The following is a 27,783-nucleotide window of genomic DNA, read 5'->3' on the forward strand; positions in this document are numbered from 1 at the left end:
ACTCGGCCTTTAGCTCAAGGGGTTCTCGGTATTTTGGATCGTCGTTTTCAGAGTCATACCCCTCGTCTAAATTCTCTTCTTTTATGACGGCATCGCTTCTTTCCGCGGCCTCACCCTCCCTCACTCTCACCCTTTGCTCACTTACCTCGGTATCCTGGCTGCCATCCCCACTACCGGTCTCACCGGATCCCTCATCTCCACTCTCACCTACACCTTCATTTCCACTGTTGCCTACACTCTCCTCACCCATATCCTCAAGAGATCTCTCTACAGACTGTATGTGCTCCTCACCGATATCAGAATTTCCCTCAACCACAGGTTCTTTGCCTTCACGGTGTTCAGATTTTTCACATTCCTCAGGTTGATAACTAGTTCTTTTGGTTCTCGGCATTGCTGTTGTTTTACGACCTATCTTGCCTAAGTTTGACCCGTATTGAATAATCTCGAAAGTAGAATGCAACTGAGGGCAAATGCTTATCGGGTAGATTGAGATGATCTCAACGTCTTCCAAAATATTAGACCAGGAAGGCTGACAAGAATATTCAACTTCGGTCACCGGAGCTGGGGACAAGGGTGCAAACGGGTCAGCCTCGCCGGCCTTACCCGAAGTCGAGTTTTGAACAAATTTAGGCATAAACTTAACAAATACAACCACAGACACAACACTAAGGCGAAACAGGCAACTGACGCTCTAAATTACCAAAATAAGCAAAAGTTAGGGCTTTTTACCTCGTAGAATCAAATGAACTTCGTATGAGAGAACGAACAGAAGCACTGAAGTGAGAAACTTGAAAGACTTGGATCTTCAAGCAAGCAGTTGAAATCGTTCTCCTCTTGCTAATGCAAATCGATTGACGGAACCCTAAGTGTGTTCGCAGAAAATGCGTCGGAGAAAATTTTTGAAACAAACAGCAAATGAGGAAAATTGCTGATTTTTCGACGCTTAAATACCCCCATGAACAGTAGCAGTTGAAGTGACAGTTTGTGCATGCAATCCAACGGCTGGGGAAAAAACGCCTTTTCGCAACCTAAAACGTAGGATGAATGACACGTGCCCCACTCATTTTAACTCTTCCCGCCCACGAAATTTTGCAATTTTTAAATTTTTTCATCAAAGTGAGCAAAGTACCGAGATTTTTGGTAAAATCTCAGTCAGTTTTTAAGTGACCAAAGTACTATCGGTACTTTTCTCACTAAAGGGCCATATCAGAGATTTTTTTTGTAAAATCTCAATCAGTTTTTAAGTGACCAAAGTACTATCGGTACTTTGCTCACTAAAGGGCCATATCAGAGATTTTTTTTTTTTTTTTTTTTTTTTTTTTTTTTTTTTTTTTTTTTTTTGTAAAATCTCAATCAGTTTTTAAGTGACCAAAGTACTATCGGTACTTTGCTCACTAAAGGGCCATATCAGAGATTTTTTTTGTAAAATCTCAATCAGTTTTTAAGTGACCAAAGTACTATCGGTACTTTGCCCACTAAAGGGGCAAATCAGAGATTTTTTGTAAAATCTCAAACAGTTTTTAAGTGACCAAAGTACTATCGGTACTTTGCTCACTACAGGGGCAAATCAGAGATTTTTTGTAAAATCTCAATCAGTTTTTAAGTGACGAAAGTACTATCGGTACTTTCCTCACTAAAGGGGGCGAATCTTTCTAATTTCAAAATACTATCGGTACCTCATTTTGTTCTGATTCTTCTTATAATTACAAGTGAGCACGCCGGTTTCACCGACGACCTCACTTGGGGGGCTAGTTGTACGGGATAATACCGGTAGTAAAACCTAATTAGCCGGTAATATGCAATAATAACACAGAAACAACTAATTAGTAAGAAAGCTCAAATGTCCATAACGGCCTTTCTAAACGGCCACGTGGAGAGCTGCTTCAGACCACGTAGGCACCTGCTGCCTATGGGGTCGGTTTGCCACCTATCGTTATAGGTGGCACCAGCTTGGTTATTTCTCTATATATACCCAAGCAAATGTTCATCCAAAGGTACAATCTTTTCTCTCTCTCTCTCTACTCATCAAAAACACTTTCTCTTTCCTCGTTCTTTCTTCTTACCGGATTGCTGACTTTAGCATCGGAGAGGTTATTCCCGGATAACCCCCGGGTTAGCTTATCTGTGTTGACTGTGCAGGTGCATAATTGGACGATAAACCTTTACCAACCCACGAAGATTATCTGTGCCGGAATTACCCGGAACAATTAGAAACTTTAAATGTAGCTTTGGAAGGATTATTAGACTCATATCAATTTCTATAAGCATTTTATATTTTATTACACATATTAGAAGAATAATTAATTTACAATAAATAGAAATTAAAAGTACAAATAATATCATTCTATTTCCCATACAGCTAGGCGAATACAAAATCCATTACAAATAATTTTTGTCCTCATTCACCAAGGTATCCACACCCAGTTAATACTCGATCACCCACCCCATCACCTATCAATCTACTAATCTATTATACCTATACAATCCTTGCCTATTCACTTTATTTTCAAGGTATTTACATCCACTTATAATACATGTTTCATCACCTTCTTGTTTGATCAAACGTGTATCTTAATCATAACTTTAAATTGAACTTAATATATTTTTAAAAGCCTTTCAATTTTTTATTTTTTTATCTATTTATTTTTTGAGTCAAAAAGTCTTTCATATATTAAAACAAAAAAGAAATAAATAAACACAAAATGATAGTTATTAGCACCCATTAAAAAAATTAGGACATTAAAAAAATCTAAATTTCGTCAACTTCTTTAACGGAAGAAAAAAGTTTAACATTATTTCGTTATGAAGTACGAAGTATAATCTAAGGAGTTACTAACTACTTCATTGTCTAGACTTTGAAGTCTTTTTTTACTCCATACTTTTTAAACCCAAATCATAGGGTTGGCTGATCTACGTTAATAAATTAATTTAAGTAATACAATGACACAGCTTAAATTAGACTTGATGCGATATCGAATACTGAAATACGCGTTATTCATGCATTAAACGACGCAAGCTAATAATTTACTTCGGTTTCTCTCTTTTGGTATATGTTTATTTTCTAACTATCAAATTTAAATACTACATCCGTTTCTTTATATTTGCAACAAATGAATTTTTAAAATCTTATATAAAACACCCCTTTGTCACAAATAAAAAGAAAAAAATGTAGCATATACGAATAATTGAAAGGATCAAAATAAAAATAGATAAGTGGAATATTTATTACAATTTACACAAATATAACGATAATGATCATGTAAAACTTTAACAAGCACAAGTCGAACAAGCAAGTTGCTACCAGTTCACTGTCATATGATCTAATAACAGTTTACTTTAAGTCTTCAATTTGATTACTGTAGATAGTGTATGCTACCAATTGCATTTGGATTTTTTTTTTTAAAAAGGTTGCAATTAGACTTTCTTTGCTACTAGGCAAAGTTGTTTTTCCTTATGTGTAACGATGCCAGGGAGAACATTATTGTTGTCAATGTCTTCCTTGCTTAAACCATCAGGCAATTCCCAATCAAATGAGTATAACAAATTGGCAACCACAAGCTCAAGGCTTACGAGACTAAAATTGTAGCCATGGCATATTCTTCTTCCACCTCCGAAAGGAACCATTGACTCCACGTTGCGAGCTTTTAACTCTACCGAGCTTCCCATGAACCTCTCTGGCATAAATACTTCTGGGTACTTCCAATATTCTGGATCTCGTCCAATAGCCCATGAATTTATAACAACCGTTGTATTGGGTAAAATATCGTATCCTTCTATGTTGCAGTGTTGGAGTGTTTTGCGTGGAACAAGTAATGGGGCTAATGGATATAGCCTAAATGTTTCCTTCACCACTACCTTGAAATATTCAAATTTTGGGAGATCACCTTCTAATACACAACCTTTATTTTGTGCCGCGCTCCTTAGCTCTTCTTGTACCTTTTTCATTATATTGGGGTTCTTTATTAGCTCCACAAGACTCCGGCTGTACTCGTATTTGCACCACCAACGAAAAGATTCTACAAATATATTGAAATAAATGTTCACATATCATTTTTTTTTTTTTTGGTGTAAATGTGCACATATCATTTTTTTTTTTTTTGGTGTAAATGTGCACATATCATTATCTTGCAAGAAAAATCTCCTATAACCTTTGTAAAAGTCAAATAGTGGTACAACAAGAATTGTTTGGTAAAAAAAAAATACGAGTAAAATCTTTATATAAATCCTAAAACCATCGTATCTATTGTTTGAGGAATGTGAGAGGGTTGTGTAACGTTGTCTTGGTAGCTTAGATTCATGGAATCAAATATCTATATGGAGCAAATTAAAAGCTAATTTAACCATGTTTTGTAACTATTTCAATGTCTTCAAACTCCCTAATAAGTAATAAGGTAATTAAGGCACGCATGCCCAATCCTTCATGAAAAAACAAAAAATAGCTTATAAATGTCTTACATACATTTTGTTTGACTCATGGAGTATGTTTGATATTACATGATGTATGTTTACAATAAATTTGAAATTAGTCATGTTCATTCGATCAATTCCTATTTTCTTTTTAAATAAATTATTAGGAAGAAGGACAAAAACCTTATATTAGTTTTCTTAAAAAAAATAATGATAAAAGCATAATCAGTAAATCACAAACATAGTAACACAGCTATAAGGATTTTTTGGGTTATATCTACCCGTACATTAGGTTTTATTTCTTTCTTTGGATCGGAGTTTTTTAGTTCTGCAGGAAAAAAGGATTTTTGATGAGACTTAACTTGCTTGGTGCAATATTGCGAGTAGCGAACGTCAATTTTACATCTAAGATCGATTACTTTAAATTTTATCCGAATTCAAAACTATAATATATATCACTAGACCCCTTCTTGTATTGGAAAGTTGTATCAAACAAGTAGTGAAAGAGGGTATATGATGTCATAGTTAGATCTCATCCACAACAACCATAGTTTTTCCCAATTAGTATATCATTTGATTCAATTTATGATATTTTCGCTAGTTGATTTTGATTTCTATTATAGATGTTGTATGATTATTCTTATATTACTGAATTTTAAAAAATAAAATAAACATAACTTAAGGGCTATATATATAAGAAGCTATGAGGACATATTATGAGTGAATAAACATTAATTACAATAATTCACGCGCATCCATTTTAATTTCATAGTATACTAGCTTAGTATATGACATGAATGAAACCTATCTAGTTATCTTAGTTAATTTAACGTCCCTAGTAAAAGATTTTATGAGAAAAAGGGAGTATATATGTTAGTGTGTCGTCATATAGTTTTAGATTAATTGAGAATAGAACTAGTATCATGAAAAACGTTCCATCATAATTGCTTTGATGTGGTTCATTGTGAGCTTATAGGGAAAGGAAGTATCATTCATGAGACGGAGCAGAACATCAACTATATCATCTCGCGCAGATTCAAGCTTGTTTTTGCGAAGATGTTCGTTAATGATTTTCTCAAAAAGATCATTTAAGTCTTTAAAAGTTTTCTCAAGCTTAGAGGATTGTCCAAATGAGCTTATCAAGAAAACCCCCAAAAGGAACATAATCACTGTAGTTCATAGTTGTGAACGTTGTTTCAACTTCATGTAGAATGCTATAATATTTGCTTCCTAACACACTGTCGTCGTTGTATCTGTCCATTATTCAAACAACAACAAGAATAACATCATACTCTATAGTCTATAGTAATGAAAGTCCTATTGTCACAACACAAAAAAAAAAAAAAAAAAAAAAAAAAGTAATGAAAGTCTGCAAGACAAATTTCTTGATTCCTCATATCCGGAAATTCCTCATCATGTTAATTATGTATGAATGTTGATATCAAGTGAAATTAATAGTAATGTTTTATTCAAATTTATACTATGTATGATTAACACACTATACTCAGAGTAATCTTGCAAATATATATGCATAGTTTCACACGTACGTACCCGTTGTTGAAAGGGGTTTTTTTTTTTTTCTTGAAAGGTAAGAAAAAATAAATATTAGAAGCAGGTAGATAGAGAAGAAAAATAAACCTCTTGCCAAAAGTGATCCTCCCGGAAATCGAGCTAGCACATCTGAGAACCAATTGGCTCAAATTGACAATTTTTGAAGCAGAAGATAGAGAAGAAATCTCTTGAATCAACCTTGAGACTTCTTCATGTCGTATTGGAGCAAACGACTCGACTTTCTTAGAGCCTAAGAGATGAACAATTACTACCTTCTTCATTTCTCTTACATAATCACTATATGGACCAAAAGCTATGTGTAACCCATTGTAACTCAACCTTTGTGTTCCGGCCATTATTGGTCTATTACAAAAGTTCTTATCTTGTATTTGGAAGACCTCTTGGGCTAATTTCGCCGATTGAATCACAACCATAGGTTTACTCATCAACCGGAGCGCGATGATTGGGCCGTAGATCTTGCCTAACTTGGAGTAGTATTCATGAGTATTTGAGGGTTCAAATTGGTGGAGGTTTCCAATTAAGGGAAGCCCTTTTGGTCCAGGTGGAGGGCAAAATGGTTGTTTCTTACTATTTTTGGAAACAATTGAAAGAAAGATGACAGAAAGAGTTGCCAAAAGAAATCATTTTGTTGTAGGGTTTTTTTTGACTGCTAGTAGTTGTTCTTGTCTTTATCATGTAATTAAGCAAGACTATTTATAGTATTATTCATAGTGATTAACAAGTAACATGTTTTTAAAACGTAATAATTTAGATCCTTCTTGCCATTTTTTTTTAACTCAAGATCATAATTGCAATTTAATAACTCTGTATTTGTGGATTTTAATTCGCTATATAATAAGGTAGTTGATTAAAGAAAATATATATCATATTTGTCGTATGTACAGTGATTCGAAACTCTTTATGAAGGTTGTACCTATGATGCATGAACTTGATTATTCATGGGAGTATGGGACTATGCCAGGGGTGCGTGCTAGTGCAAGCATTTCAAACTCAAATCGGCCAATACTATGTCAAAACTCAGCTTAAGTTTGATAGATGACTCGAGCTTGGCTTGACTCGTACTTATCTCGACTCGAAACATAAATTATCTACGCACAAAATGAGTAAGCAGCTCTAACTCATCTCGATAAGCTCATAAGCAACTCAGTTTGTATTTTTATAATTTTTTGCTTAAATTATTATACTAATTCATCAATTTATTATATTTTACTTAAATTACTTACACAATTGTACTACGTATTACACACAAATAGGCCAAAAATATTATTGTAAAACCGTGTATCGCACAAGACTAACAATGTGGAGTTGGTAACTAAAAATAAGAAAATTTTATCTTCTTCTAACAATCATAATTATAAGGAAAATGCAATGTATAGCCCTTATAAGGATTATATTACTTATATATAAGAAGCTAAAAATGAAAAAAAAATTTAATAAATGAAAATGTAACGAACGTTTATTACACTGATTTGTGCGTGATTTTGTCATGTATTCCTAAATTAATACCAAATCAGAAAAGATCTTAAATGCTTATTCATATCCCTAAAGGCTACATATCCAATATTATCATGCATGGTCATGAACTCATGGTCTACTCTATTGGGATCATCCACAGTACAATACATGTAATTATGTTGCTACACATTAGTCCAACAGAAATCATTAGAACAATGGTTGCATTAAATTGAAGGACCTACTTGCAATTTGATTTATAAATAATTAATTAGAGCTATATGTTAGCCATTGTACTGTGGATCGGAGCTACATAGGTTGTAGCTAAGGCCAATAGAACTATGTAGTTTCACTCCACCCAATGTACATATATTGATTTATTGAATATTTTTTATGTATTTGTTTTTTGTTTTTATCTTTATTTTTTTATGGTTTATTTATTATAAAAGGAAGTAGCTTGTCATTGTAAAGGTTATAACTTAAATTATGTAGCTTGGGGAATAATGATGTGGCAACACAAAGGTATATGTATAATTATACATGTAACTAGCCATCGTGCATACTCTAATAACAAATTACTCCTTATATAATTGCTTGTACTGGTTTTCAAAAAAAAAAAAAAATTGCTTGAACACCGGATAATACGGAGCATCAAGTATGTAGACGATATTTGGTGATTGATTGAATGATGATGCTGTCTTCATTGAGTACTAATGACGTTAGTGTTTTTACGTTGCTGACGTATGCTTGCACACCTCAATATTCTTAACTCTATTTTACCAGCTATATACTTGTATATAGTATAATGGCCTTAATGATGTTGTTCTACATCTAGATCCACGTACAATAATAATTATTCGTAATATAATTTTGTGATAGGGCTACACAATTGTCCAAAAAGGCAAAAATAGGCAACAACAAAGCGTTAATCATGCATGACACCAACAACTGCCAGTGATTACCCCCTGGCATATCTATTGTCTAATACGGAGTAGATAAAACCCAAAATAAATTATTGAATAAATACTCAACAAGAATCATAAAAAGTGATATTTATAGTATAAATAAAAGTCTATTATAAGAACTTCGTTGATGATTATGTAGTTTAATAGTTACATTTTTATTGCTATATATTTATAGCATAAAAATAGAGACATTGATTTTGTCAAATAATAATAGGCATTGGACAATGTATAGGTGAGGGTGAGTAGAAAATGGCCTGGCACGGGATATATTCCTAAAAAAAAATAAAAAAAAAATTAAATATATTCTTGGGTTAACGTCGGAAATACAACTAGATATAGTATTTTACAATATTTACCTTATATATATTAATATTATGTAATTTCTTACAATATTTTTAACGATTAGGTAGTTTCTGACAAAATATACTTAACTATATTACCCTCATAAAACTTATTATTTACATTAAAATCTTATCAAATTTAATAAAGTTACCCCATACAACATTACAGTACAAGTTATCCCAAATTGACTAATTAAATTAATAGTTAACTTAAAATTGTTCTTTTGATGTACACTAATAATCTAATATACATGTAAATTGTGTGTACACGAAAGTTTTTGTTAATAAACCTTAAATTAACTGGTTGATTATCCACTGGCCACCTATCGTAGAATTTAATAATATTGAGCCGAGTATAACTCTAGCTAGTAATCTAAACTTTTTGAAGAATATATATAAATCGCGGTCGATCTTGGGCTTCAACCATCGGTTTAAATTTTTGGTTGAGTTGGTTCTTTAACATGGTATTGGAATCATCGTGACATAAAGGTCACGTGTTCAAATCATCTTCTCCACCCAAGGGCTCTCATGTGAGGGGGTATGATAAATATATAAATTGATCTGGGGCTATAAAAAATAATTCATAAATTAATTATGAAAATATAAAAAAAAAATTAAAAAAAAACATTTATAATTAATTTTGACATAAAAAATAAATCGAAATTCAACCAATAAAAATTAGTAATGGTTGTCATTTTAAGGAGTGAATTTTCACATATTCAGATATCTAAAAAAGTTTATGAGTAATTTAATTAAACATGCATGCACTTTTAGTATCTTTTCAATAATGCACTAGGGCCTGTTCACATTTACTTAATTTCAGTTCAGATCAGTTTACTTCAGCTCCAATCAGTTCAGTTCAGTTCAGCTCCAATCAGTTCAGTTCAGTTCAGTTCAGCTCCTATTTTCCCTTACTCATAAAATATTCATTTCAGCTCAATTCAGTTCAGTTACAATCAGTTCACCTCAGCTCTAATCAGTTCAATTCAGGCCCTGTGAACAGGCCTTAAACACTAATTAAATTAACTATAACCCCAAATAATGTTTTTTTTGGCATACACTTAAAGTAACTATATCCCCATTTACACTTTGCTAATGTTTAATTTATTTATCACCACCCATTTATGCATAATAATCATGAGTAACTTTCTATAAACATTATCAACAACCTCAATAAATATAAAGACGTTAATTCACAGCATCAATTGCATTTTCATAATAAGTATAAATCAATACAAGTTCAACACAATTATAATTAATAATTATGACTGTTGTATCGTTATTGTGTAAAATGTAGTACATAATAATACACTGATCCATCCTAATTACATATATATATCCTTAACCATGGAATTAATACTAAGCATGACATAATTCATGCTTATTTATTATGACTATATGGATATTATATTTTTGTAGAATAATACGAAATGGATATTGTCGATTTTCATAAGTATGCTTTGCACATCTAAATAGGTTGCATTTGTAAGCATGTTTCTATTATTGGAATTTCTTTGCTACCAAGCAAAGATGTTTTTCCTTGTGCATAATGAGACCAGGAAGCACATTGATGTTGTCAATATCTTCCTTGTTTAAACCATTTGGTAATTCCCAATCAAAAGAATATAACAAATTGGCTAGCACAAGTTCAAGGTTTGCAAGACCAAAATCATATGCAGGGCACATTCTTCTTCCTCCTCCGAAAGGAATCATTGACATCAAATTGCGCCCTTTTAATTCCACTGAACTCCCAATAAACCTCTCCGGCATGAACATTTTCGGATCCTTCCAGTATTCCGGATCTCGTTGAATAGTCCATGCATTTATAATTACCGTAGTATTGGGTAAAATATCATACTCATCTATGATGCTTTTTTGGCTTGTTTCACGTGGAACCAATAATGGGGCTGGTGGATGTAACCTAAATGTTTCCTTCACTACTGCTTTAAAGTATTCAAGCTTTGGGAGATCCCTTTCCAATATACAACCTTGATTTTCTACCGCGCTTCTTAGCTCTTCTTGTACTTTTTGCATTGGAATAGGGTTTTTTTATTAGCTCTGTAAGTGCCCAAATTATCCCAGCTGTTGTGGTATTTGCTCCTCCAACAAAAAGATTCTGCACAAATATTGGAATACCATTAAAAAAAAAAAAAAACTACGACAATTGCGCATGCCAACTGAAAAATACACAAGGGTTTCTAATTTTTGGTTGGATATGAGAGGATTGTATTGTCATGTTGGAGTTGAAGTTATGGTTGGGGAAAGCATAAAGAACATTTAAGAACGGACGGAATTAATATATCATAGGGCTGTAGTTTACATCTTTAGCAATTATGAAATGAAACCTTACTTAATTGAATATAAGACCTTTTTTTTCTTTAATTAGGAAAAGTGAATATATGACCATCATATTAAAAACTCCAACAATTTCGTACTATAACAAAATCATGCATGCAACTTTAATGCATTTGTTTTATTGTGAAAAAAAAAAAAAAAAACATGCATTCTCCTCTTTTGAGTTGAAATATTTTGACTTTTAACTCACGCTTAATAGCTTGCTATACCAAGGTTATGTTATTTTAAGGATTTTTTTTGTAAATTACCATCCTAAAATGTACCATGTATTGAAATAACTATCCATTTTTTTTGAAATTAAAAATAACCACCCATATTTTATAAAATATGTAGGTTTTACCACCCGACCTATACTCCGACCAGTTTTCCGAGCATGGACCCCACATAACGGCTGTTTTTTTATTTTTATAAAAGTTGTTTCTCGATTTATTTCCTCCCTTGTTTCACAAACTACTCCCAAACTTAAAAGTCTTCATTTGTTCCACAACTTCTACCAATTTTTACTCCAAGTTTTGCAAATTGACAAGCGAATCCTTTGAAGAACACACTTAAATTTTTTTACACCAATTTGTACAGCAAGATAATTGAAGAACGCCCTTAATTTTTATTTTTTTTAGTTATTTTGCAATGTTTAATGAAGTAGAATTCAAGTTATACGATATTTGTTGTTTGGAATGTGTTTTATTAGGAATTTAATGATGCAATCGTTGTTTGATTCATTCAATTTAACTTGAATTGGAAATTAAGGTTCTTCATAATGAAATTGTGGGGCACATGCTCGGAAAACTGGCCGGAGTATAGGTCGGGGTGGTAAAACCTACAGTTTTGTAAAATATGGGTGGTTATTTTTAATTTCAACAAAAATGGGTGGTTATTTTAATACGTGTTACATTTTAAGGTGGTAGTTTACAAAAAATCCTTATTTTAATGCATATATAACTACTTTTACTACAAGCTAAGCTTGGTCTAGTGGTAAGGATTGTACCTTCCAACTTTGAGGTTGGGGTTCAATCTAGTGGCACTTTGAGAATGGGAGATCCTTTACCCTTACCCCCTCACTCTCAAAGTGTCTGACCCGCAAATACCGGACTAAAAAAACCGTGAGGGTTGAGGTTTGACCAGGGTCCTTTTTCTTACCGTGAATAAAAAAAATAAAAAATAAGAAGACGGCACATTTCCTGAGACACAATTTTGACCATTAATATCTTTAATTGCCTATTAGTAAAAATTGTAACAAAATTGTATTATGAAATTAGACATTATGACTAATTTAATGATATATTATATAATAATATTTATTTATTTCATAAAGGTGAAAAAATTAAGTCAACCATGGTATGTGAATAGTACAAAAATCAAGTGGATGTATTTAAAAAAAAAAAAACAGAGGGAGTAATTTAATTTTTAAATTTAAAAGGGACGAAGAGAGTATATCATTGGTATCGTGAAAAACCTACCATCAATATTGCTTTGACGTGGTTCATAGTGAGCTTAAATGGAAAGGAAGTGTCATTCATGAGGCGGAGTAGAACATCAACGACATCATTTCGCTTAGATCGAAGCATGTTTGTGTTAAGATGTTAGTTAATAATTTTCTCAAAAATTGCATCTAACTCCTTAAAGGTCTTCTCAAGCTTAGAGGATTGTCCACTAAGTCTATCAAGCAAACCCCCAAAAGGAAAATGATCACTAAAGAAGAAGCCTATGAACATTGCTTCAGCTTCATGTAGAAGGCTAAAGTATCTACTTCCTAACACATCTTCATCGTCGTATCTGTGCATTCAAACAAAATTATATAGTATAAATCACGGAGTTATATTAGAATATGAATTGAATCTACTATAAGCTCCTTTTAACGACCATCACAGGGGTACTTCAATTTTATTATCATTGGTTAATTATATAAAGAAAAGCACATTTAAGTTGATTCTTGTTAGATGTGTCTCAAATTACATTATAACATTAACAAAAAAACTACATAACAAAAATAATACTTTGTACATCTTTAAACCGAAGAAAGTTTTATTTTTAAAAGAGATGGCATAAGAAAAGAAATACTTTCTCTGTTTTTTTTTATTATTGCACCATAGGGGTTGGGTACAAATATTTTGGTAGTGAAAAAAAGTAAGAGAGAGAAAGGTAAAAATATAAAATTGTCCATGTGACATATTGATAAACTAAAAAGTAAGTGTGAAAAAACAAGGGTATGTTGGATATTTATAGTGTGAACACAAATAATTTTTTTTCTAAAGAGGAAATGGTGAATATTTGTGAAACAACCTAAAGAGGCAAGTGGTGCAATAATAAAATAACGGAGGAAGTATATATTATCGTTCTGCTAGAGCCTCAATGAAGATCCACCCCTATTAATAGACGACAATATAGTACGTACATGTAGAGGTGTCAAAAGCACACCCAACCCGACCCGATTCGAAACCGATCCGAAAAATATCCAATTCAGATTTGGACTCGCGTGGACATAACAATTTAGTATGACTTAACTTTAAAAATTGACCCGACCCGACCCGGCTATATCAGACACGATCCGATCATCCGAATTGCACCCCTACGTACATGCAAACATGTACAATAAACAAAACGTACGTACCTCTTGCCGAAAGTGATCCTGCCGGAATTTGAGCTAGCAAAACTTAAAACCAATTTGCTCAAATTGACGACTTTAGAAGCAGCAGATAGAGAGGAAACCTCTTGAATCAACCTTGAGACGTCTTCATGTCGAATTGGAGCGAACGACTCAACTTTCTTAGAGCTTAAGAGATGAACATTTAGTATCTTTTTCATCTCTCTCAAATACTCACTATATGGACTAAGGGCTATGTCTAACCCACCGTAACTTAGTCTTTTTCCTCCGGCCGATAATGGTCTATTACATAAGTTCTTATCATGTGTTTGCAAGACCTCTTTGGCCAACCTCGCCGATTGAATCACAACCATAGATTTACTCATCAACCGGAGCCCGATAATTGGGCCATAGATCTTGCCTAACTTGGAATAGTAGACATGGGTGTTTGAGGATTCAAACTGGTGAAGATTTCCTATCAAGAGAAGCCCTTTAGGTCCAGGAGGAGGGCGAAATCGTTGTTTTTTATTATTTTTGGAAATAATTATTGCAAGAAAGATGGTAGAGAGAACTGCTTGAAGAAGGAAAAAGATTAGCATTTTGTTGTATGAGAATTGTACAAGGGGTTTTTTTTTGTTTTTTTTCTTGGCTAATTATTCGTGGTCTTTACCATGTAACTACGAAAGACTATTTATAGTAAAATGTAACATGTTTTTAATATATATTGTCGATCATATATGCCATTTTTCATCTATGTGGTATAGTTTGATTGGTTATATATGATGTAATTGATTAAAAAGATAATACTTCCAACTTGTAGTATAGCTACTCGATTAACAAATTAAAGTCTTGTTAGACTCCAATTTATTAATCATTTTGTTTGGACAAATAACTGGGTGAATATTCATCTCCAAAAATAAAAATGTTATTGCAAAAATAACTAGGTGAATATTCTTCCGTTCTTTTTAACTTGACCCGCTTTGACTTTACACTATTCATCACCCTCCTTTGACCGTCTTTTGTTGATAATATGTAAGAAAAAAATATTGGCATGGAATCTTTTTAAATTTGTCTCAAAATACTAGATATAATATATAACTTTTACAATTTACTTGTAGAAATTAAAATTATTGATCATTAAAGTTTTATATTGACAAACGTGATAAAAGAAACATGTCAAGTAAAAAAAAAACAATAAAAGTATATGACGACATATAGAAATAATTGTAACTTTAATAATTATTTTGTATGTCATAAACTTTTATGGCATAAAATGACATATACTATAATAACTTTTTGTCATTTTATGTTATGAAAATTTTATGAAATGAAATTTTTATGACATAAAATGATGTACGTAGTATTACTAATCTTTACACTATAAGTGACATAAAATACTCTAAAAAATTTATGTCATTTAGTTATATGTCATTTTAGACAATTTAATTGACTTAAATAAAATAAAAGGTAAGTGGGGTAGTTGGAGTATTAAAAAATTGAAAAAAAAATCATGGACTTAATAGTTTAGTGGAAAATAATATAATGAATGTGAATGGAAAGAAATGATAATAAAAAAAAATTAGTAGTGTGTATGGGTGGAGACTATGAGTGGAGAGAGATATAATATAACAATGTAGTTTTTTTGTCAAAAAAGAAAATGTAACACTTACAACAAACACGACCGCATTAGGTAAGTGTAAGTTGTGTAACCACTTACAAAAACACACAGAGAGTAGACAATTTAAAAACTTTATACTCCTACCGTCATCTTTTAATTGTGATGTTTCACACTCACTTATCACTATAACTTTATTTACAGCTGTCAAAATCAAATTTTAAAAATAAAATTATTTACTTATCATAAAACGCTAATATTTTGAAGCTAAGCATTGAGATGATGTTCACAAAATTAACATGACTATGATTTTCTTAACGTCACAAACGAATAAAGTTAATGTGTATGAATAGTGAAAATGTCTAACATGACAAAAACAGATTTTTTTTTTTATTACAAAAATTCAAACAATAACTTTAATGAATATACTTCTTCTATTCCACTCACATGTTCTAATTAATATATATTTTTCTTTCGAAGGAGAAAAATCCTCTTAAAGAAAAAGAAAAAGAAAAACCCTTTCTTTCGAGGGAGAAACGTTCTTCCTAAAAGAGGGAGAACTATTATAAATCCAGGACAAACTAAAACAAGAGGAAAGACACACAAAAAAACAAAGTTTTGGGCTTTAACATTGGTAAAAACCAACGAAGCCCCTCCAAATTCAACAGTAAAGGCTAGGGTTTTTAGAAAGAGGAGAGGGGAGAGAGGAGATATGGAGTACAAGTACGGCATTGATTGTTTAAATGCAACATACCTTCTTTGCACATATTAAGGAATGAATTAAACAATGTAAACGGACAAATTATTCAAAATAATATATACACTTAATATATAAATAGATGAATTTATAAAAGTGATTTTTTACACCAAATTATGAATACAAACACTTAATAATAGAATGAAAGGAGTAAGGTATTACTCCGTATTTGTTTTAAAAGTTGGTTGACGCGTGCGTAGCACGCGGCAATCCAACTAGTAATAGTAAATAAAAATTGTATTTATTGACAAATATTTTATGATAAATATACATTACTTATTAGAACTTTAAATTATTTAGGGACTGAGAGAATTAGATAAAATAGTTCAGTTGACTTACTTCGTATATTAGTTTTAGATCTTTTAACATTTAATAATAATATTAAAAGAAAGCTAAATTATCTTCTTTTGGTGTTAAAACTCCATTAATTTTCTTAGAGTAATACTAGTAAGATTTTACTCATTAAGGACATATAGGTAGATTTTTGTTTTCACTTGACTTATTAGTCTTCACCAATCTTTTTTAATATCGCATCTTAAAAAAAATATTGTATAAAATTAAAATATAATTAAATAGAAGTGTTTTTAGCCAAATAAGAACCATGTACGTATCAATTGGAAGTGCTAACTCAACAGCCTACACCCTTATAAATGGGATAAAGCCCGGAAATAAAGAATAAAGGAATTTTCACCCCTTAATTGGTCTAGAGCTTGATAAATCCATCAAACTTGACTACTAATTGAGGCCTAAAATACAAAACTTTAGTTGATCTTTAATTTGATCTGTTAAAGAGGAATATACTTGCACATTCGTCAACATTGAAAGACAAAAGTATTTGACTACTAACATATCAATCAAGATTCCATCCCTAAATCAACTAATAACATTAGAATAATACTCCCTCTGTTCCTAATTGTTTGCTCCACTTTCCTTTTTAAGGTGTCTCCAAAAGATTGCCCCATACTACTTTTGGCATGTTTTCCCACTTACACTCTCTCTATCTCTCTCTTCATTGATATTTGTGTCAACCCATGTGCACCATTTTTTGCCCAAAACCTTAATAAAGTAGATTTATGGTTTGGGGCAAACAATTGGAGACAGAGGGAGTATATAAAATAAAGTAAAATAAACTGATACCACATGGACTAGTACGGCACCCGAAATAATATACTTTTGTAGAATACTCTTCCTTTGAATTCAATTTGAAATAAATTAATCTTATATGATTATCTCATATATAGGTGTTTTTTTACTTATATATGGTGCCTTATTTTAATATCTTAATTGATGTGGAGGATCCTAATCAGAGGTTAATTCTTCATGATTTTTTTATTCTAATATTTACAGTCAATCATTTGGGAGTAAAGGAGAGTGTGTGTAAGGGAATTCTTTACTCCCAAGCACTCTTATGGCCTTACATGACAAGATTCGAACATTAGATCGTTAGGATTGATCTAAGCATCTAATTAAGTGGATATACATTAGGTGCTTGGGTATGGATGATTTTATGGTTGTCAACTATCCTTAGAATGACAATCATTATACTAATTTTTTATTGGCTAATTATGATTTTTATAAAAATCAAAATTTATTATAAATTATTTATCTTATTTTGAAATAATTATTGAATTTTTTTTTAATAATTTTCATAATTAATTTAAGAAATTTAGCTTTTATTATTACTAATAAAAAAATCATAAATTAATTTGAAAATTTTAAAACATGTGAAAAATCTATAAATAATAAATTTTTAAAATAAGAAAAAAAAACATTTATAATAAAATTTGACATAAAATAAAATAAAAATTAATATAATGGTAGTAGTCATTTTAAGGATGATGTTACCTATTGAATTTATACACATGTTCTAACTCTTCTAGTCATATTTTCTGTGGGCCACGCGGCTGAGGAAAGGGCAAACACTTATTACACAAGTGTAAGGGTTAATTAAAATAAAGCTAAACAATGGTTAATTTACCTAAACTACTCTTTTTTTTCCTTTAAAATATTTGTTCAAGCTACAATCACAATGTGAAACTTATAACTTCTTTTTTGTCTATATTTGGACTTTTCAAAGCGTGTTTTTTCTTTTTCAATTCTAAGTATTTTATTCAAGATTCAATCACAGTGTAGAACTTAAATAATTATTTTGTGTATAATTATTTTTTTTTTTTGGACTTTTCAAAGTCTTTATTTAAGAAACAATGATCACATTGTGAAATTAACCGTAAACATTAAAAAAATTGTTACAGTAGGCAAATTTTTAAACAGGGAAGAAAAGCTGTCCAACTCAATCTTTTAATAAAACTAGCTACATCATCTCAGAGTGTAGAGAGTGCCCTCTTTGTGGGAATAACAGAATAATTTGAGTTTATAGTCTAGTATTGATCAAGTGAATAATTTGTTTTTTTTTTTTTTTTTTTTTTTTTTTTTTTTTTTTTTTTTTTTTTTTTTTGTGAAGATCAAATGAATAATTTGTGTAATTAGTACTTTATTATTTAGGTTAATCAAATGAAAGTCATTCTAACGGCTACAACAACATATTCAAGATTTCTAGTGAAATAATGTGCATGCAAGAAATAAATACCCCACGATAGAAGATTTTCCTACTCCGTAGTAACCGTAGTAGTCTGATAAAGGAACACTTATTTGACTTAATTTGTTGTGTATTTGTAAAATAACTTAAGTTTCATAGCATTGCTAGTTGATCTCAGCGTAAATTTTCAAAACAATATTTTTATTGAATTATTTATAAATTGATGTGTTGAAAAATAAAAGGTTAAAATAGTACATCTATCATTATATACATACTGTATATATGGAAGACCTTACAATTTATACCACAACTTTTTAAATTTAATCTTGACATGCATATTAAGGGCAAAAAAAATGCATATTAAAGTTTCATCAAAAAGGTTTTGTCAATTTTAAAAGTCATTTCATTTTTTGCATGGTGTACAGTGTCACATTCTCAGATGATGGTATGTCGCATTTCTATTGTTTTTGATAGAGAGCATATAACTTTTCCATTATACTTTATTAGTTAATTTTTTTGATTAAGTTGTCTTTTAATATGGTAAAAGAGCCAGCGTGACAAGGTCACAAGTTCTAATCTTATCCACCTTTTTTAAAAAGTGGAATATCAAGTCGATCGTCCTCCATATATTTTCATTACACATTATAAATTATAATGTTTGTTGGTCACAACTCATTACTTCATTTACTTGTACTTCCTCCATTTTTTAATAGTTGTAACACACACTTTTTCACGGTATTTAAAAAATGTAGGGTTTACATGATATAATACACTTTAAAATGGAATGAGTGGTTGTTAGTAGTGTAATTTAATGGACCATATGCTTCAGATAAGGGAAATAGTATAGTTTTTCCCTAAAATAACATTCTATTTATAGTGTGTTTGCAAGTATTGTAACATTTTCATTTTAGAAAAGTGTTGCAAGTATTAAAAAATGGAGGAAGTATATATTATCAATAACCACAGCCACAAACTTGCGTAAGATATGTTACATAATACGAGTAATACTTTGTCCATAGACCATAGTACATAGCCTTAATCAAAGAGTTAAAACTAAGATGATAGATGAGAGACAAGAGATTGAATGAAACATGCATGTATGATTTCAATATCTTTGCTACTAGAATTTCTTTGCTATCAAGCAAAGTTGTTGTTTCTTATGCATAATAAGACCAGGGAGCACATTGGTGTCGTCAATATCTTCCATGTTTAAACCAGCAGGCAATTCCCAATCAAAAGAGTATAACAAATTGGCTAGCAAAAGCTCAAGGCTCGCTAGACCAAAATTCGCGGCAGGGCACATTCTTCTTCCACCCCCGAAATGAATCATTGACATTGTTACTTTCCCTTTCAAATCTATTGAACTGCCTATAAACCTCTCTGGCATAAATATTTCCGGGTCTTTCCAATATTTTGGGTCTCGTCCAATAGCCCATGCATTAAGAATTAGTATAGTATTGGGTAAAATGTCATATCCTTCAATAATGCTTTTACAAACCGTTTCACGTGGAATAAGTAATGGGGACGGTGGGTGTAACCTACATGTTTCTTTCACTACTGCTTTGAAGTATTCAAGCTTTGGGAGATCGCCTTCCATTATAAAACCTTTATTTTGTGCCGTGCTCCTTAGTTCTTCTTGTACTTTTTTCATTGGAACGGGGTTCTTTATTAGCTCTGTAAGTGCCCAAATTACCCCATCTGTTGTCGTATTTTCTCCTCCACTAAAAAGATTCTGCAAGTACATCAGATTTTATTGGTATCACCAAATAAATGAACGATGGTTCAAAAATTCAAACTTAAAAAAATAAATAAAAATTTGCACATTTAGTTCAAAAATTATGTATGTGTTGAGTCCAATGTTTTATACTCTATCAAATGCATATAAAATCCTTTTCATCCTTTTCACTTGACTATGTATATACAAAGTATAAATATTCATGAAACACTTACCATTAAAATTGCTTTAATATGGTTCATTGAGAGCTTATATGCAAATGAAGTATCATTCATGAGGCGGAGAAGAACATCAACTATATCTTCTTGCTCCGATTCAAGCTTGTTTTTGTTAAGATGGTCGTTAATAATTTTTTCATAAACCGCATCTAAGCCCTTAAAGGTCTTCTCAAGCTTAGAGGATTGTCCACTTAGTTTATCAAGCACACCCCCAAGAGGAAAATGATCACTAAAGAAGAAGGCTGCGAACATGGTTTGGATTTCGGATAGAAGGCTATGGTATCTGCTTCCTAACTCTTCTTTGTCGCTGTATCTGTGCATTTTCAAACAACAAATGCACCAATATTATTCATAGATTTTATGGAGTTATAGTTGTATACTTGTATTGAAATTTAATAAAGCTAAAGGTGTTATATGTCAAGTGGTTTGTGTTCTAATACATTAGCCAGGGATTTGATAATTAGTACTCCCTTCGTCCCTAAATTACATTCCTACTTCTCTCTGTTATGTAAGGAATAAATGCTAGAAGTAGGAATGTAATTTAAGGACGGAGGGAGTACTCAAATCATGATATAAATTGCAACAGTTTGATCACTTAAATGCAATGTGTTAAGAGAGACTGGTTAATTAGTCCTCAAATCATGATATAAATTGCAACAGTTTGACTTAAATATTTTCGGCACTCTAATTAAGTGCAAATAGGCATTAGTGTCATACGTACCTCTTGCCAAACATGATCCTGCTAGAAGTTGAGCTTGCATAATTGAGAGCCAATTGACTCAAATTGACGACTTTAGAAGCAGAAGATAGAGAAGAAACCTCTTGAATCAGCCTTGAGACTTCATCATGCCGTATTGAAGCGATCAAATTGACCTTCTTTGAGCTTAGGAGATGGACAATTAGTACCTTCTTCATCTCTTTTGAATAATCACTATATGGACTAAGGGCTACGTCTAACCCATAGTAACTTAACCTTTTTCTTCCGACCGTGAATGGTCTATTACAAAAATTCTTATCTTGCGTTTGAAAGACCTCTTGGGCTAACTTTGCCGATTGTATGACAACCATAGGTTTACTCATTAGCCGGATTGCGATGATTGGGCCATAGGTCTTGCCTAATTTGGAATAGTATACGTGAGTGTTTAAGGGTTCAAATTGGTGGAGGTTTCCAATTAAGGGAAGCCCTTTTGGTCCAGGAGGAGGGCGAAATAGTTGTTTTTTTACCATTTTTGAAAAGTATTACAAGAAAGATGATAGAAAGAGCTGCCAAAAGAAGTAAGAGGACTAACATTTGTTTTGAAAATTAGTAATTGTAGTAAACTTTTTTATTTTTTTTGGCTAATTGTTCATGTGTTTACCATGCAACTAAGCAAGACTATTTATAGTGAGATGTAAACATATTTTTTAAGGGGTTTTTCAATGCGGTAGGCCATACCGTGTAACGGGGGTTACTGGCTTTGTTCGGGGCTACTTGTATGGGTTATTCATTCATGAATTACTTGTATTTTTTTTTCAAGGGTATGGGTTACTTTAGGGGTTACCTATTCAAGGGTTATTTTTAGAGGTTACTTATTTAAGAGTTACTGGTAGGAGTTTCTTACTCAGTCGCTTAGCGCGAATCCCGTGTGAGAGTAATCCCTGACGGACCGAGTAACTCTTGAATAAATAACCCTATAATTTACCCGGCCTTGACCAAACAAGTAACCCCAGTATAAGTAATAATTCAAGAATAAGTAATCCCTGACCAAATGAATAACCTACTACAAGTAACCCCTGATCGAACAAGTAACATCAAAATAAGTAACTATTTGACTCAAGTAACCCCTGACCGAACGAGTAACCCCCTACAAGTAACCTCATACCAAACCCCATATCAAACCAGTAACACCCTACAAGTAACCCTGACCAAAACTAGTAACACCTTACAAGTAACCCTTGACCAAAACCAGTAACACCTTACAAGTAACCCTTGACCAAACCAGTAACACTCTACAAGTAACCATTGACCAAACCAGTAACACCCTACAAGCAACCCCTGTTGCACCATGTGGCCAGCCGCATATAAAAATTTGTGAATTTTTAAACCCAATTGCCATAGTTTGAATAAGACTATCACATTTGCTTTTATATTCGATTTTGTGTGGATTCTAATCGGCTATGAGTTAGTTAATTAACAAAAAAAAAAACATACTTAGTATATATCAAACTGGTATTATAGTGACTTAAAATTACTCTTTTTTACTTGTGACGATGCATTCATCAATTATAAAATTAAAGTCTGGTAGACTCTAATTTATTAGGGTTTCAACCTAGCTAATCATACACATCTAACTAATTGGGTGAAAGTTTTTGGGATAGTACTTACATGTAATTGTTGTTTATCTCAATTCACACTTATTAATAACTAGTTGTGTAGCAGGCGGTCTCCCAATCACAATGATAATTGTCCGTAAATCATGTATATGGTGGTGTTGTTACATTTCAATTAAATTTGCAAAGTGTCTAAATTTTGACAGCATTTTAATTATTACAGCATTTTTGAATTACATTCGTTTATTTAGAAACAAATTGGTATTTAGGTACGAAATAAAAAAAATAAAAAAAATTACCCTTTTTCAATTCCATATTCAAATTGAATGAAATTGTTTAACACTAATTAGTATTGGTGCAAACTGGTCACACTAAAAATATACTTAGTAATATTCTTTAATTATGAAGTTCATTCTATTTCAACATCGTCTTAAAATTTATTTGCTTAATTTGGAAAACCCATTATTGTTTTTGATTTGTATTTCAAGAGTATGTGCTAAACAAAGGAAGTTTTGTAATCACTCGTTATATATGTTTTATGATTTTAATATGCAATTAGTGAAAATCATATGTAAAAAGGTTGTATCCTGAAGTAGTGGTCTTCAATCTACTACTAGAATTAAATGGCACACATTTTGCATTGATAGATTTAGTCAAGAACTATCAATTATAGACAAACAAAAACGTTTAAAATTGTGTCACAGTACAAGTGAAATATGTATAGTAGTGTCCAACATTGGTGTCCTACTCCGTACCACATAAAGTAAAGTAGTCAGTTTATCATTTGTCTAAGATCACCTGTGTTGTATTGATTCCTTTATATATACTCCCTCCGTTTTTTTTAAATGCATTATTTGAGAATTTGCACTATTTATATGTTATATTTGACTAAATTTTTCACTACTATATAATTTATAAACATGGTCATGTAATATATTGTTCGATTTGTTACAATGTCTACTATCATAATATAATTTTATTATAATTTTTACTAATATCTAATTAAAGATATTAATGGTCAAATTTGTGTCTCGAAAAGTGTGAAAACTCAAGTGATGCATTTAATATATATATATATATATATATATATATATATATATATATATATATATATATATATATATATATATATATATATATATATATATATATATATATTAAATGCATCACTTGAGTTTTCAAAACTTGAGAATTGTAAGCAAATATATTATAATGAATGTTATTTTTCAAATTAACAGGATATTTTAAAATATGACATTAGAATTTTCCAAAAACAAAAACAAAATTAAAAAAAAAAAACAAAAAAGAAAAAAAAATACCTTAAAGTGAACCAAACCGGTTCAAAGGAAAATAAGAAATAAGTAATTTCCTTCCAAGTCAATAATTTAACTAATTTTGGAATTAAAATTTATAATTAACTGTTTTGGTAAATACTTTTGTAAAATTAGTCATTATGGCAAAAGACTCATCTACAATTAAAACCTTATTTGTCCCTTGATCTTTCAAATGGCCAGGCAAAATAAATATACATATATAATATTGATCAATATTGAAAGAGAGAATTTGAATACTCCCTCCATTTTTAAATACTTGCTTCATTTCTTTATGCGCGGAATTTTAGGAGAAATTGGAAAAAGTAATAAAATATGAAGGTAGTGGGGTTGATGGAAGAATAAAAATTATAAAAAAGCAAAGGTAGGTGAGAGAAATAGAGGAGGTAGAATATGAAATTAATAAAATATAACTTATGTTGGATCCACTAGTTGAGAGAAATAAATTAAATATTGTAAAAGCTTTTCAAATAGAGAAATAGAACAAGTATTAAAAACGGCCGAAAATAAAAAGTGGAGCAATCAGTATTTAAAAATGGATGGAGTACCTACCAATTCAATCAAACAAAGTGCTATTCCTAAAATAATTGATTAATTAATTGACATCTAGACTAGCACCCTAGTATGATATGTTATTCACCTTTTACATGTTTTTTCTATTTGAGATAAACTAAATCTAATTCATGTACGGATTTTTCAATCAACATTTAGGTGTTGTATATTCAATCATAAATTTTTGTATGCGGCTGGCCACATTGTGCGATAGGGGATACTTGTAGGTATTATTTGTATTCTGGGGTTACTTATAGGGTGTTACTGGTTTTGGTTAGGGTGTTACTTGTATTCTGGAGTTACTTATAAAGTGTTACTGGTTTTGGTCAGGGGTTACTTGTAGGGTGTTACTGGTTTGGTATAGGGGTTTGGTCTGGGGTTCCTTGTAGGAGTTACTCAGAGTACAAGTAACACCTCCAAATAACCCCAAAATACAAGTAATCCCTGACAAAACCAGTAACACCCTACAAATAACCCCTGCAGCACCATGTGGCCTGCCACACTAGAAAAACCTCTGATATTCAATTAGAAAAAAAGACGTCTGTTGTTATAATTAGAGTGAGCCACAGAGGTATTATTAATTACAATAAATTAAAATTGGAAAGAAAACTTCGCTTGTAATTTACTTTCTCCGTTTTGTAATACACAACGCTTCTTTAAAATAGAAATGTAACAATAATTGCAATTTACAACACATTATAATTGAAAAGTTTTTTTGTTAAAAGTTATAGAGTTGTATTATTTTCCTTGTTTAAAACTCATGGGACATGGCTCACTAAAGTCATATTCCCATATTAAATATTATATTAAATTTTATGAAGGCTATTTTTCTTAAATATTAAAAAAAGAAAAAAAAACGTGTATAGTAAATATAAAAAACGAGCAAGTATTACATCGATAATTATGCGTGATGTCGGTTGTTGATTTGACATTACTACGTACTGGTATATTTTTTACATTATTCTTTTATTGTGCTCGCGTGGCATTGGAAAAGGCAAACTCTAGAAGTCGTAGAAAGAGCAAACTCTGAGTACTCCCTCCGTTTCTTAATACAAAGTCTCATTTCCTTTTTGAATAAACAAAAATACAATATCTCTTTCTATTTAAATGTAATATTTTTTAACATTATTACTCTTTTTTTGATGAGTTGTCATCTTTATTGTACTTTTAACATCAAATCTCAACACTTTCGCTCTCTATCTGTTAAATTATTCCCAACTATTGTATCTCTATCTAACCCCACATGCACATATATACTTTTAATCATTAATTTTAAAAAATTTATAACTTTCTTAATTCCCGCACATATGTATTTTAGTTTTATCCCCCATGAAAGTCTTTCTTCCTCAACTTCCCCTTTTTATCTATATTATCTATGCTAATATATTAATAAAAAAAAAATAAAAAAAAAAACATTGCTAAGAATGTCCATGTGTCACATAGTCCCCTCATTGTGCCACATCACCCATTCTACTCCATAATGACAATTATACTTGAGGGAGGGTATTCACTTACCTCCCCGCCCCTCTCAAATTGTGTAGCTCGTTAATCTATGCTAGGTTGACCCGTGAAAAATTCTGGCCCGATAAAACCCTTCATCTAAACTGTAAAAAATATCCTTCAAGCTATGTAACCCCCCACTACCAATGTTCAACATATTTTAACCCTCAGCTCTATTAAGTGGAAAGGAAAAAAGTAATAAATAATCCTAGCAAATTTTGAATGATCCCTTAATAAACTTATACAATGTCAGAACTTCCTCAATAGCTCTAGTATCAAGTTGGTTCCTTGCAAGTGGTGGGAAGAACCACCAATATCCAGTACCCATAACAAACCCAACCGTCAACGGCCCAGTTATAGCCCAATGAAAACCCAACTTTTGGCCCAAAAAATCCTTCAACAAAAACTCCAACAACACACAAAGGCCATGCAACATAAAAAACCATGTAACTTCCCACGAGGGACCCACACTTGCCAAATAATAAAAAATTAGCTCATGCATTAGCCCAGACACCAAAAACGCCACCATCACACCAGCGAACGAGGCCCAATATAGGCCCAAATAATTGGACAAAAATGCCCTAGTTGGAAAATATATAGTGTGACGCAATATATCTGTTACGATGAGGTTCCACCTCCTCCCCCAAAAATCACCAAGAGAAGTTGACAAGTAAGGCTCATCGGATGGTGGAAGTAGCTCCTCGCCCATGATGGACCCCACAATTTTATTGACGATCCCCATAAAAACATCAATAAGTAAATATAACATACAACCATGCATTACAAAGAGCAAACCTCGATTTAACATCTCTTTGTAAATGTCACAAATAGCTACCATAATGGTGGAAATTACCATCTTCCACCAGGAATTTGATAGAAAAAATATAATGGGTTTTCTAATTTGAGACGATGGGTATTTATTATTTATTTTAATGGAAAAAGCGGAAATTAGTATAAAATTAACCAATGATAAGTGAGCAGATGATAGAGGGCCGAGATTGAAAGAGTATAAGAGAAGTTTGAAGTTAGCGAGCCATGTAATGAAGAAAACTGTGATTCCGGCAGGGAGGATTGAGGAGAGAGTAAGGGGTAATACGGCAAAAAGGGTGAAGATTGGAAGAAGAGAGAAAAACCTAAGTTTACCTTTGGGAATTTTGGATACAATATAATAGCAATAACAAAGAGAAGCTAATACAATTGACCATAATTGGAGCAATGCCTTTGCTTCACTTTCTACCATCATTGAGTTTTTTTTTTCTTTTGAATTTTGGCCTTTTGGGCTTGTTTGCCATGTTAAATTCTTTTTATGATTAGTATAAATTTAAAATTGTATGACAAAGTTAGACGTCAAAAAATGTATATGTAATTGATAATTATTGATTTAGTTTATGTGTTGTGTTCTTGTATATGTGTTTCCTACTCCTATTTCTTAAATCGGTTTTATCCACGCATGAAATGTTGGCCTTGCAAAAGGTGTCTATGAAGGCGTGTGTTTGCATGTGCTTTTCTTTTTTAGCTTACTTCAATTCATATGAGAGATCATAGATTGTCCTTCT

The 27,783-nt window shown here is 31.6% G+C and overlaps 5 pseudogenes; all 5 read right to left on the reverse strand.

Moving 5' to 3' along the window:
* Positions 1-3,414: 3,414 nt before the first annotated feature.
* Positions 3,415-3,945, reverse strand: LOC145575783 (cytochrome P450 71AP13 pseudogene; annotated as a pseudogene).
* A 6,292-nt stretch (positions 3,946-10,237) lies between these two features.
* Positions 10,238-10,771, reverse strand: LOC145575784 (cytochrome P450 71AP13 pseudogene; annotated as a pseudogene).
* Positions 10,772-12,672: 1,901 nt separating this feature from the next.
* LOC145575785 (6,7,8-trihydroxycoumarin synthase pseudogene) lies at positions 12,673-14,047 on the reverse strand (annotated as a pseudogene).
* A 5,654-nt stretch (positions 14,048-19,701) lies between these two features.
* LOC145575786 (cytochrome P450 71A1 pseudogene) lies at positions 19,702-21,449 on the reverse strand (annotated as a pseudogene).
* A 4,986-nt stretch (positions 21,450-26,435) lies between these two features.
* On the reverse strand, positions 26,436-27,520 carry LOC145575787 (putative long-chain-alcohol O-fatty-acyltransferase 5 pseudogene; annotated as a pseudogene).
* Between the last annotated feature and the right edge of the window lie 263 nt (positions 27,521-27,783).

The sequence above is a fragment of the Chenopodium album genome, chromosome 13, assembly GCF_948465745.1.
Source record: "Chenopodium album chromosome 13, dcCheAlbu1.1, whole genome shotgun sequence".
In the NCBI taxonomy this organism is placed as follows: domain Eukaryota; kingdom Viridiplantae; phylum Streptophyta; class Magnoliopsida; order Caryophyllales; family Amaranthaceae; genus Chenopodium; species Chenopodium album.